General features: G+C 41.5%; 1 long non-coding RNA gene across 1 annotated transcript in view; it reads left to right on the top strand.

Annotated features, from left to right (window-relative positions):
* Positions 1-13,662, top strand: part of LOC109304598 — a 589,090-nt gene that overhangs the window by 224,895 nt on the left and 350,533 nt on the right. The window lies entirely within an intron of this gene.

The raw sequence follows: 13,662 nt of genomic DNA, 5'->3' as shown, positions 1-13,662 counted from the left end.
AACCCAAAAGGCAAATGTCTGTTGGGTCGGGCTTGTGGGGAGGGGTGCTGTAACTCATGGCACTTAATGTAAAGTGCTGTGAGTTAGAGCAGGGGCTTGCATGTCTGTCTGTGCTTCAGGAGTTTGTCTCCTGCCAAGTTGCTTATATGTTGTGAGTACTTTTTATTAGAAGACAGATCCAAATTTTGTCTCAGAGCCTTAGGATGGGACAGAGAAGTGTTGACCTGCACCATCCCAGAGTGACCTAGTTGTAAAGGGTGCTATAGAGTTTCCCAGTAGCTTGTTCTGCCCACCTTACTCCTACCAGTTTTAGGTGCTTTTGTCCTCAGCCCCCTGACTTGGGGTGCAGGGAAAGGGGAAAACTCCTTGAGTTCTGCCCCCTCAAAGAAGTCACAATTTAGTTCTGTAGCTTACTTTTTAAATATATAAATTACAGTCTATGTATGTAAAATTATATCCTTTCTATATGAAAAGGCTCGGTTCACCAAAACATAACTAAATGATAGTTGTCTCAGGTTTTGGTGATATTATCAACAGCTAATGTGTGGTTTTATACCCTCAGTGCTCCTCAGCTGAATAAAGATCTTGATCCTACAATATGTAGCTGTTCATATTTTATCTGTGCATGTTACCTTTACTGCCTTTCCACCCTGGCCTTAAATATTTGCTCTCTGCTTGCTGATAGCACACAAATTTAAGTTCAGGAAAGTTCCAAAAATCAGATTGGCTGGTATTAGCTTATATCCCCCTGACTGAAGGTTACCAGTTTTAAAATGCTTTTTTTTGTTGTTCACGAAATTCAGAAGCAGCTTTGATTTCAAACATGAAACTTGGCAAATGACTAGTCCATAATGTGTTCTAATCACTTCTGGTATTTTGGAAAAGACGTGAAAATGACTGAGTTCATTATTTTATTTAGAAATCTAGTTACTGTGCATGGACCTGAACTCTCCTTCTCCTGCCACAAATCGTTCTGAAAGATTTTTAGCATATGGTCTTGTAGTTCCTGACTCAGCTTCTATACCACTGTAAGTGCTTTTCTTCTTCTTTTTTTTTTTTTTTTTTTAAAGCGTAGTTTTGTTACAACTTCAAGAATTCTGTGCCAGGTTCACTGAACTTGGTCCTGTCTTGTTTTGTTTAAATACAGAGTATGGAACAGGTTAAATGCATCTCCTCATCTCTCCAGTACGTTCCTTTTATTAAGTTAGCTTTGTTCTGCAGTGCAAATGGGGTCAAAGTGAAGTTCAGGCTCAGCACTTGTTACTGTTGAACAAAGCTTTGGGATCAGCAGAGATGCTGGCTAGAAATCTTGCTTGACTTCCTTCCTCTGATTATAACACCTGATCAGAGTGAGGGTAAATGCTGCAGAGGTATAAATGTGGCTACAGTTTGATGCAGTTGAGAATTTGGCCCAAAGTTCTTGGAAAACTTGCAGGACTTGTTTGTATGTGATCAGTTCAGCGAAGTGTTGAGTGCTTTAGTTTGAGTCTTGCAAGGCATTTAAGTATTTCAGCTTCTCTCCCTCCAGCTAGAATGGCCCCATTTTACTCTTTCTGTAAACCTATTAATTGATTCTTAAGTAAATCTGGTGATTATGCTGTTACCTGATTAGCTGATCTAAGAGATGTTTGTCAGTCAAAAGGGTTTTTTTCCCCCTTCACTCGTGTTTTAATTAGATTGATCCTTCCTCCAACTCGACTGTTATTCCCTCTTCTAATACAGCCAATCATCAGTATGAAAGCTTGCCTGCTATTTTCTTGGTTCTGCATTCTTTTCTTTGAGAAATTTAGAATAGATCTGGATCCAGTCCAAAACAGAGTTAAACTGCCCTAAACTTTTAGGAAGTTCAGAATGTGGTCTAGAGTTTTACCACTTGTGGGCTAATTTCTAATTTGTAAAGAGTTATTATCTCTGTAGGTGTGGAATTTACTGGGAAAAAAAGCTAAGGTTCCTTGTTGTTATGGTGGTTTTTAAGGTTGAGATCAGAGTTACAAGGCAGTCAAGAGGATCTGAAAGCTAGTTCCTATTAATTTCTTTGGAAAGCTCACGCAAAAAGATGTATGAGAGATAGGAAAGTGCCTTTTTTGCTAACAAGGTCACTCTAAGACCAAGTTTCAGTCCCATCATGCAAGAAGATACTGTTTGAATTCCATATCCTCCTCAAGTCCTGAGCTTTACTACTGCAGTTACATAAAGGGGAATGCCGCTAACCTTCTGGGCATGGTTTTCTCTATTGTGCAAGATGAAATTGGCCTCACACTCTACGTTAATGGTCTACTGGAAAAAGACTATAAAATATGCCCAAGCTAAAAGTATATATCTGATTTGTGTTTCTGCCCATAGTAGAACTAAATTCAAACCATGTTTAACTGGGTAGAACTTCAGTGACTTCAGTGAAATGACACCTGTTTTTTTCTGGTCTGAATACGGCTTTCCAAAGTATTGCCTTTTTAAGTTAAAACTTAGCATGTTCCCTTTTCCAGGAAAAATTCCTTAGATCCTCTCTCCCAGCGTGACCCCAAAACCCATGAAAGTTAGTGGAAATACTGCCATTGGCATTAATAAACTGTAGATCTGATCTTTGATGATTTCAGAGGGAGTTCTGACCCAGTATGGAATAAGAACTTTTGGATTTCCCATGTATCTTTTTAAACTAGCAAATCTAGTTCTTGCAATTGCTATCACAATGCTAAGATTTCATTTAATCTTTGAACCCTTTATATCCAGGTGATATAATTTTGGAAGTTTGGAGGTTATCACTGTATTTCTCTGGTGGTCATACCAAAGCATTGTGAAATGGTAATACAACCTCCTTAACCTCTGTTTAATCCCAGAATACCATACTTTCTTTTTCCCTCATGGCATTGCACTAAGAATTCTTGTTCATTTTATCAGTAGATACTCCCTATGTTCTTTCTTTATCATAACTCTTTCCTAGATAGCAAGTCTTACTTAATATATGCCCTGTATATTATTTTTCCCTAAGCATATTTTGTTACACTTATGTTTGACTTGACTCTTTTCCATGTTTGTCCTGAGTTCTGAGGCATTTTTTGGAAGTTGAAAAAATGAACTTGGCCATGATTGTACATATTTGTAAAAACAAAGGAAATTCAATTAAAAGGAAGAAAAAATGTTAGTACAGGTTTACTAGGGGATAAGGCAAAAATGAAATTAAGGATGGGAAAATTTAAGCTGATTTTTTTTCAACCAGAATCTACTTGTTCAATGTGAGTTGTTTTAGGTTTAGAGCAAAGTGGTCTCTCTTTTTGGAATACTTTAAAGATAAACTGAATGGACCACTAAATATAGCTGCTGGAGGGGTGTATTCTTGTATTGGTAGGTAGGTAAATCAAATAAATCTTACATTTTTTGATTGTTCCACATTTGTTCTGTGAATCTTTGGATTGAGTATTTAAAATTGAAAATTAAAATGATCCCTTTAACTACAAAACACCCTTTGAAATTACATGTGTTGTAAGACTGTAATTTTTACACAGCAGTAATATTTCAGTAGCACATTTCCGCCAAGATCGTGCTGTTTCACAGACATTAAGAGTCAGATGGGCCTCTGAAAAGCATAGCTTTGCAGGAGATGGGAGAAAGAAGGGGTACTCTTTATGCCAGTGGTTGCTAAAAGGTGTGCCTTGACACATTGATCTGTCAAGAGAATGATGTTAGTGTGCCACAAGATCCCCCTGTATGAAGAGGCAAAAGGTCTTGTCCCTGTCCAGCATTGTGTGCCTGCCTCAGCCACTCCAGTGGTGTATGTGCCTACCCTTCTGGATACTGCTGCCATTTCCATTGCTTTCCCATGCCTTTCGCCACCCACAGGAAGCTCCTTTGTTACCTCCCTGCTTCCGCTTCCTCTGAGTAGCTTCCTCTGAGTAGCTTGCTCTGCTGCAAGTGGGTGGGCAGGCAGATGCCAAGTTGGAGATGCACTTTGCAACCCTGCTCATCCCCTCCACTCCTCCCATGCTCCTGGGGCTGGAGGAGGGACCTCAGGGGTGGTCACTGGTGTGTGACACCCTGAAGAAGCAGCTTTAGCTAGGCTGCAGAGAGGCAGGAATATTTTTGGAGCTCCCCCTACTTCTGGGGCAGCCAGAGACATTGGTAGCAGTAGATCGTGGCTGCTGCTCTTACCCCCAAGGTACAGACCAGGAGTGAGGAGGGGGCAGACAGTGGAAAGAGCAGGGCACAGTAGTGTGAGGTCCTGCTTGCACTGCCCTGGAGTGGCACCAGCTAAATCAGTGATTCTTTAATTTTTTAGCCTCAAGTCCCTTCTCCATACCTTTTTCTGAATTGAGATCTATCTTAGGGATTTTCAGCTGGGGTGCCACAAAATTCAGAAAAGTTATGGAGGTTGTTTTTTTTTATCAGTACATCTCAGCACTGGTATGGTTTTCTCTGACAGGGGAATGGTATATGTTTATGTATTCTGAAAATATGTGTGTTTGTATCATGGAATCATAGAAAATTAGGGTTGGAAGAGACCTCAGGAGGTCATCTAGCCCCATCTAGATCATCCCAGTCAGAACTTTGTTGAGCCAGGCCTTAAAAACCTCCAAGGATGGAGCTTCCACCACCTCTCTGGGTTCCAGTGTTTTACTGCCCTCCTAGTGAGAGAGTTCTTCCTATTATCTGACCTAAACTTCCCTTACTGCAACTTGAAACCATTGCTTCTTGTTCTGTCTTCTGTCACTACTGAGAACAGTCTAGCTCCATCCTGTTTGTAACCATCCTTCAGATAGTTAAAGGCTACACACACACATATACACATACCTTTTGGGGTATAACAGTGAAGTGTGCTGCCAATTTTAATCCAGAAAAAAAAGTGTACCCCCGAGTATCAAAAGTTTGGGAAACACTGCTCCATGCAGATATATGTAATAGTCATCACTACATGTAAAGGTACATTGGGCACTGTGAAAGACTCAGTGGATATGTCTACATCTGCACATTACTGTGCAGTAACTGAAATTACAGTGCAGTGTGGGCATGCATCTACACGTACATGCCCATACTGCACATAAAATATGGCAACTTATGCTGACTTGCATGCTGCAGGTATCAAATTTACACCCGATTAGTTAATGCGTAGTAACGCACATATAGATACATTACTGTGCAGTAACCCAGGGGCCCTCCCTGGTGGGTCTGTCCAGCCATTAGGGGTCAGCCTGAGCCCAGCTTCAGAGCTGCTGCCTGGCCATCTCTCCTGACTTCAACTTGGGTCTAAAGTTAGTCCCAAGTGCTGACAGCTGGCAGCAGGCAGCTGTGATGCCAGAGGCTAGTGTTCCCCCGGTGGCCACGGGGGCATGTGGCAGGCTGCTCTGACCTGGGACTAAATTTAGTCCCAGATTGTCTGCACATGAAGACACCAGCCTATTCCCCCTTACTGCAAAGTAAATTTAAGCCAGTGTAAATGCATGTGTAGATGCGCCCAGCAAGAAGCACACCTTGATACAACACCACCTGTATGAAAGAATAGCAAGCATTATCAATAGTGCTGACTGGTATACAGGTGGTCCAGTCCCCACCCAGAGGTCTGTCCTTTTGGAATGGCAAATACTGCTGGCAGCTCCATCTCTCAAATGTCCAGAGCACTTGCAGGCAATTTTTATCCACTGGGGCTCTGTCACCTCTTTCTTCTGTCTAGAATGTTTGTACAAGAGGCCATCACAATAGCCAAGGACATCTTTAAGTCTTTGAATTAGGTAAGCACCCTTCCCCCCACCCTCTCAGCACCACTTTCCTTGTCCTCTGTGCTCAAAGGACTCTGCGCCCCTCTCCTCTCACTCCCTGCTTCTCTTCCCTGGCTGCTGCTGCTTGCCCTATTCTCTCTGGATACCTCAGGAAACAGGGGAGCTCCAGAGCCACTTCTGCATTTCTTCAGCTGTGCTGTGGAGGGAGCTGGGCTTAGCCAGGGACAGTGGCAGTGGAGGGTGGGTCCCCCTCACCCTGTACGTGCTCCTGCGCCAGGAATGGGGCCCTCTGGGGCAGCTGGGACATTGGCAGTAGTAGGCAGGGGGAAGTGGGGAATGAGAGGGAGGGGACATGCCAGAAGAGCTGTGTGGTGGATTCCTACTTGCTTTAGGGCCTTAAAAATGTCCCTAGCTTTTGCTCCCACAGCATGGTCTGAAAGAAGGATAGAAATGGGCCATTGTACCTGCTCCAGTTCTTCCCCTGTGGAGTATGAAAGAGCTTGCAGCCTTTCATGGCAGAAAACAGCAGTGCACAGAACAACAGTGCACAGAAAACAGCCAAGCACACTATTCTCTGGTTTAGGACAGGAAGTGGAGAAGTGGAGCCCTTATGGAGCTGTAGGAGAACTAAGGAGGCTGAATCTAATAACTTGAAATGAAATTTGGCTGTGACTCCAGGATAATACCCGTACTCGTAGAAAAAATGCCTGGGGCCCTTGAGTGGCCATGAGTGATCAGGACTTTGGCTGCTGGTCTCATTTGCAAGGCAGAGTGTCTGACAGCTTTATTCTCTTGTTTAAAGAGTAGTACATCGCAATGCTGTCTGGTCACTGCATGAAAACATTTGAAAGTTCATACACAAAGGCCAGAGTTTCTTTGTGGGATCCTAAACTTTGAATTTTTGGATATTTATACCAGGAACTTGCATTTAATTTAGATTTTTACCTTTTATTTGCATGAAATACTATCCCTTTCTGGCCCAAATACATCTCAGTTATCCTGGTCTCTATATTTTGATTCTATTCTTGGTATCGTTCTTAGCTTTGAGCCAGCTACTGGGTTGATTACCCTCAAAATTTACATTCTGTTCCCAGGCTTCAATGGATTATTTAATAATAATGGTCGTCATACATTTTGCTGTGGCATCCAAGTAGATTCCACCCTCTGTTCTCATCTAATACCATTGATTAATAACTCATTGCTTCTTATCTGTCAGACCACTTTTGTCCACCTTATTGTATTATTATCCAGACTATAATTCTCAAGTCACTCTATGAGCTTCCTGTGTGGTACTGTGTCAGAGGTCTCGCTAAAATCCAAACAGATTATATCCACTGTATTTCCTTCATCAGCCCAGTTTGTCAGTCCACTGAAACACCCATCAGACTGAAACAGTTATTGATGTAAGTTTCTCTCTTTAAACCGGAATGAATATGAAGGTGCTACTGTGACTATATGATACAGCCTGCTTCTTAACAGGTATTATTATTTTATGCACTAAAGATAATTTGAGCCATGGGAGATGATATCATTCAACAGGAGCATTAGGGCTGCGAAGATCAAAGCATTATCAACCTTGAAAAGAACCAAAGAAAGGCTTTATGTACCATAGTGACTTGTTAAGGGCATAAGCAAGAGTTCTCAAGCTGCATTTCAAGAGATGCTCAGAGAATGTCAGCTTCCGAGCTGCCTTCACAGAAAATTTGATCTTTACTGAAAGAATTGTTTGGGCAAGGCCTTGAAAAAGCTGCATGCTGTCACTGTTCCTGTTCCTTGGGAACATAAACAGGATCTAGGGACAGCTTGTGCAAGAAAACAGTTGGAATAGGGAATATCATGATTTTCAGCAGCCAACTTGATTGTCATCATCACCCCTGCGTAGGAGGGAAGCTTCAAGAGGCACAGAGATGAATGCTGGGTCCCACCTCAGCATCAGCTTGAGGAATAGTTACAGAGCACTTCCAGATTCCAGGCCAGGGCTTGCCTGCAGTTCTGAAGAGATTTACTCTTCAGCAGATTGAAAAGTGCTGCTACTATTGTTCATTAACAGCTGGGTTGCTGAAGGGCTTCTTGCTTCACAATCTCAGCATTATGAATAACCAAGGTGGGTGGACCATGGTGCTGGGAGTACCCAAGAATCGCAGGCAGTAGGGACCTGACATTGCTATTGCAACAGACCCTGCAAGTGACCACAATCATTAGTTTTGTCTAAATTTTCATTCTAGCCTGCTGTTTGCAGTGTTCTGTCTCTGCCCAGAAGTGGCCTTTTGAAGTCTGAATAAAAATAGTTCAGCCACTTAGAGATACAAGATGGGTAGGGGAAAATATCCTCTTTCCCTGATTAAAGTGTGCATGTATGTATGCATTAGCAATAGCGTATACATCCAGTTGAGAGAGCTGTAAGATTTGAAAGGTTAAATTCAGCATGGAGATAGTGCGTGGCTTTGGTGGGGGGAGATTTGAATTTGATTTTGATTTGGCAGAGCTTGGATCTTTAGGAAAAAAATCATATCCTGAATATGCATAGTGGACTTTATTGATGAAACTCATCAGAGACACCAAAAGAAGAATGCCCTCCAAGTATATCTCTACCTCCACAGATATCACCTCCAAAGATACCTCACCCAAGTGGCTGTGACTTGGAAGGAGGAGCTTCAAGAAAGACTTCTGTGTTTTTTTAAATTGTAGACAAGGTCCCAATTGAGGAAGGCATCCCTATTCAGGCAGAATCTGCAAGCGCATGCATAATGTTAAATACATGTTTAAGTCCCACTGAAACATTGCAAGCCTCAACCAAGCGGAAGGTTGGGTTGGTGTTTGCACTCATCAGGTATCTGAAGAGATTCTAGTTAAGGTTGATATTCCTTGGTCTTTGTCTGCCTATTGACTTAACTTTCCATCTATTTGTATGGCTCTGTGATACCTGTGCTGCTTTGTTGCTGCTGCTGGTACTTTTTTGGAGGATATGTTTTCACTATTTTCCTGTGATGATGAGAAATGCTGCTTTCCTGTTTTCCAGGCAAGGTGCTAAGCCTAGGGCCATATTTAAATGGCACACTTACCATGGATTGTGGTGGTGCCCTTAGGCATGGTGAGCTACCTCCTCAACTGGATCCACACAGTGCAACATGTGGGCTAATGGCATTGGCAATGCTTCTGGTTTGAATGGTAACTCGTCCTGAGCAAGATAGCATGCTTGAGGGCACTGCTATGGTACACATCAGGTTTATTCTGTAGACGTAGCCTTTAACTCACTTGTCTAAGGTCACACATCCAGTTGTACCATTATGTCTTCAAAGTCCAAAAGACAGGAAAATTTATTCTGGGCCACATCCAAAATCCATTTATTGGGTCCAGGTATAGGGATTATTTTGCCTTTGTGAAGCCCCCTTGAAATTAATAGTCTTCAGACAGTTGCTGAGCAGAACTCTCTCAATGAAAAAGTGAGTTTTTACTTGAGTCAGGAGTGAAGACCTCAGTGTTTGGCCTTTTGTGAATTTCAGCTGCATAGTGTAAACAGCTGCACCAAGAACCCTATCATCAGGGATCAACAAGACCTACTGCCTTTGCCAGAAATGAGACAACCAGTAGGAGTTAGTGTATTAAAGATGATTACTTGACTGTTGTTTTAAATTGTTAGTGTATAGGAATCGGAGGTGATGCAGTGCTTTGACCACAACACTAAATTACATATTGTTATTCAGGAAACAAGTTTTTAAAAAATCATTGATCAAGCACTATAAATGGTCCTGATTAACCTACTGCATTTGACTCTGCATGTTCAAAGAGAATCAAACCCTTTGAGACTCAAGGCATCTCTTCAACCAAGAGACAGGTTGCAGAGAGCTGAAATCTTCTAAAGTGCATTTTTGATAGCAAATGATTTATTTTTTTTAAATTTAGTGAACTTAGTTCTCATGAAAGTGAAGGACAATGAAGCATTGATTTGAGCCAGGCGTTGCAGAAGATAGGTGTACAGAGCTTCCACCATGCTTTTCTGTCAATGGCCAGGGACAGACATTCAAAAAGCCTGAGCCTGAATTGATTCAGTCTTTGCAGGTTAGTCTAACCTGGCTAGTCTAAATCAGTTTTGTGACCAGACAGACATCCCCGGAAATGCAGGCACATGTCTGCTGTGGCTCAGGCTAGAATCTGGGGAGCAGCAGCCCTCCCCTCCCTTCCACAGGCTGAGCTGAGGGGGGCGGGGTGTGGCCAGGCCCTGGCAGAATGCTGTGATTAGGGAGGGGCTCCCTCCCCTCCCCCTGCTCCTGAACAGCCCAGCAGGGGATGTTTATCACCTCATTAAGAAAAAGAGGGACATTACCAGGTACCTGTTGATTCTGCCTTTGTCCCATGTGCCACAGCCTGGAGATAGCCAGTTTGTCATCTGCTAGTTAATGCTGAGGTGTCTGTGAGGGACAGGGGAATGCCTGCTTAGCAGAGAGTGGGGAGGGGGGGCGGAGAACAGGCAGACACTGCTGCGTAGCTAGGGAGCAGAGGGGACGGGCCAGCCCTGTTGTGGAACAGAGAGCCCTGCCCAGCCCAGAGAGCATGCTGGGATGCTGGGGGAATCTGACTTAATTTAAACCAGCAAGAGGTCTGGGACAGACATTTCATAGACTGATTTGAGCCAGATCAATTAAGGCTGATACTACATTCAATCAGGTTTCTCTCCAACCAGTTTCAAACTGGTTTATGTGCACTGAACATCTATTCTGTTACAGGTTTAAATCAGTTTCTGATCGCTTAAGCCAGTTTATGTGTAATGTCTGTCCCTAGCCAATGTGTTTCAGTCATTCTGCAACAGCCTTGCTACTTCAGTTCTGGGTTCCACATCTTGATGGGTCATAGGAGTGACCAAAGAGGAGGTAGAATGTGCTTATCTCTGAGCTTTATACTTAAAACATTTATTGGAACCTAAAACTTTTAAAACTCAACTGAAGTGCCTCCGTCCTGCCCTCCTTATTCTTGTGTTTTTAACTCCCTGGGCTGTCTGTGAACAGAAGCTCACCAGCCTTGTGTGACTAGTGTGCCTGATAGGCACGAGGGGATTCATGCACAGTGTGTAGCTAAGACAATTCTGTCTTGCCCCAAATTGCTAATCATGCTGTCTTCAGATGAGGAAGACTAGTTTTGTGGTTAAATAAAACATATCTTGCTTCTTTTCCCAGCTGAGACACAGACTTGCCTTGTGTAAATAATTTCTCCTCCTTATGTGTTGGTTTCCTCTATCTGTAAAATGTGGATAAATATACTTGTGCTATAAGGTATGAAGAGTCTGTGTAAGGTGAATGGAGCCCGTTTGGTGGACAGAGTTATTAAAAAAGAAAAGGAAAAAAAAAAAGAAAAGATGATATTGTTCCTCTCATCCTTGCCATATTTTCAGTAGTTTTTGATCCAGTTTCTTCGTCAAGTGATGTAGCTAGAATTACCCTTCACAATTTGTTGGCTGTATTTGTTATATGTCAAGTTTTCTTTGTTAACTATGGCTATTTTGTGCAAATTCTTCATGCTGGCAATTAATTTTTTTTTTAATTGGTAGATCTTGGGCTTAGTACGCTCGTGTCAGAGACTTGGGCTGCTTTGGGGATAGAAGGTCCTTTTCCCCAATTGCAGCACACCCTATTTTGCAGAGTAGCAACGGACACTGCTTTTTTTCCCCCCTTCTCTTTCCTCCTAGAAGAATGAATGTGGGGCTGGGATCCTACGTGAGGTAGGAATTTGCTATTGGAAAGACACTGGGGAATAAAATCTGATTATGTTGAAAATCAGCCCTTAGGCAGGGAACAGGCAGGTTGCAGGAGGCAATCTTTGGAAGTTGGGATAGTCTTAGAAAAAGGGAAGAACACTGCTTCAGAAACAACAAATAGAGCATAAAGGTCTCCTTGGTGAAGAGGACCAACACAAGTTAAGACCATCAGCACAGAATTTCAGCATTGCATAGTCCTTGTATTTCACCCTCAGAGAAAGTTCTTTGTTTTCTCAGCCACAATCTATATATTTTTTTAAGTTGCATGCATTTAAAGAAATAGCTTCTGGTTTCACACATCACTGCCCCATCCTTTTTCCCTGGCAGAAAATGAGCAATTACAGTCTTTGAGATATTAGAGAGGAGTTGGGGGCTTGGGAGAAAGAGTTGGTAACAAAACTTGGCAGCTTGCTCCACTGGCTAGGTCTGGCACATTCACCATTTTGACTGATTTCTACATTGGTGCTAGGCATATCTTACCCGTTTTGTGGTGTAAGGACAGGGGTTCAGTCAAGACTTCTTATCACGGTTCTGCCATTGATTCTACATGACCAGGCACTTAATTGTCCTGTGCCTCTGTTTACACATTTCTAGAACTGGACTTATCCATGCTGCTATGAAAGTCATGAAACTGAATTATGAATGTTCACAAAATACAATGAGATTTGGTCAATGCAAGGTGCTGTCATGCTGTGTGCTTTCATAAAGGCCTGGTAGCAAGGTTATCTGGGGAGACTGTTGCTGTACTATACCAATATGTGGATTCCCTTTTTTCTGTTTTAATGGTGTTTGGTCCTCCATCCACCAGCACAGTTTCTACGAAGTTACTGGTGTTGAAAAGAAGTATACAAAGTCTTACAATAAGTCATGTCACTCACTTATATATATGTGTATATGTATGCATGTTTGCACCAGCATCATTTGTATGTGTATTTGTTGTATACAAGAGTGTACAAATCTTGCTTTTTATAGGGCTTGAATGATTTGACAAAAGATTACTTTAAAGTACCCCGCCCACCCCACAAAAAATGAAAAATCCCTCAAATAATTTAGACACTAAGTAGAGGAGGGTTATATAATAATAATAATGACTGGGACAGTTCCATACATTGATGACAGGCGTAACATCAAATGTCAGTTTTGTATAACACTAAAACTCTGGGTGTTCATAATTGGGAGGTGAATTCAGCTCCAAGTTTATAGCTTGGGTCCTTATCAGTATTCTTCTAACAAAGGGGTTAATTTTGTGAATGAGTAAATTTTGAAAGTTTTATTGGATTTTTTTGACCAAATAATTTTGTTCAAGTTATGCGTCTTTGTGCTTTCTTCTGTGGAAAAAAAACAGTTTTATTATCTTGAATCCAAATGCTGATAATTTATCACAAAAAGGTAATTTATTATTTTGGGGTGTTCTCTTTTCTCTTGTTGTTAGAGTTTTTATACATGGTTAGAAGAAGAACCATAGGTTTTAAGTGTTTTTCCATAATATTTTAGCTCATACTAATGGCCTAACCCCTGGAATTTTAATGTCATTCCAACTGTATCTTGAAAAATACATATATATTTATTTTGCATTTATTCTAATTTTATTTTGCATCTATTCAAGCACTCTGACAGTCTACAGCCACCATTTTACTGGGCAAAACAGCAGATTAAGAAATGGCATTTATTTTTCATAATAAATTCACAGCCACATCAGTTCTTTTGTATCCCTTAGCAAAATTATCCAAGAGCTCTGCATCAGGTATACCTTGGCTAACAGAAGATTTCCTCTTTTTAAACTTGCTTTTCTATCTTTTCCTTTCTGTGCAACAGTCGGAAAGTGATACATGCTGTAGAACTGATTAAAAAAAATTGGCTGGCATCATGTAAAACCATGTTTCCTCTTTTGGTTTGAACATTCTGGTCTTAACAATGTCCTCATTTTGATGAAATTAACAGGGTTTTTTTCTACAGTCATTTGTACGTAGCAATGTCTTTCTGTCTTTCTTAATTGTTATGCCTAATTTTATTTTTATAAGGTGGATTGTTGGAATTGAGGGGCAGGAGGTTTCTTTCTATATTATTCCGTGATCCTTTAATTCAGAGGTATATTTTGTTATTTTGAATTGCCTTTTTTCTCCCTCTTTCTTCATTGCATACTACTCTGGGAAGAGCTCCTTTTAACAAAAAAAAAAAAAAAAAAAAAGCCACCCTTAACTGATAAGC

Source organism: Gavialis gangeticus, unplaced genomic scaffold (assembly GCF_001723915.1).
Source record: "Gavialis gangeticus isolate Ggan-Ray unplaced genomic scaffold, GavGan_comp1, whole genome shotgun sequence".
Classification (NCBI taxonomy): domain Eukaryota; kingdom Metazoa; phylum Chordata; order Crocodylia; family Gavialidae; genus Gavialis; species Gavialis gangeticus.
Note: the sequence above shows the minus strand (reverse complement) of the source record. Positions and strands in the feature narration are given on the sequence as shown.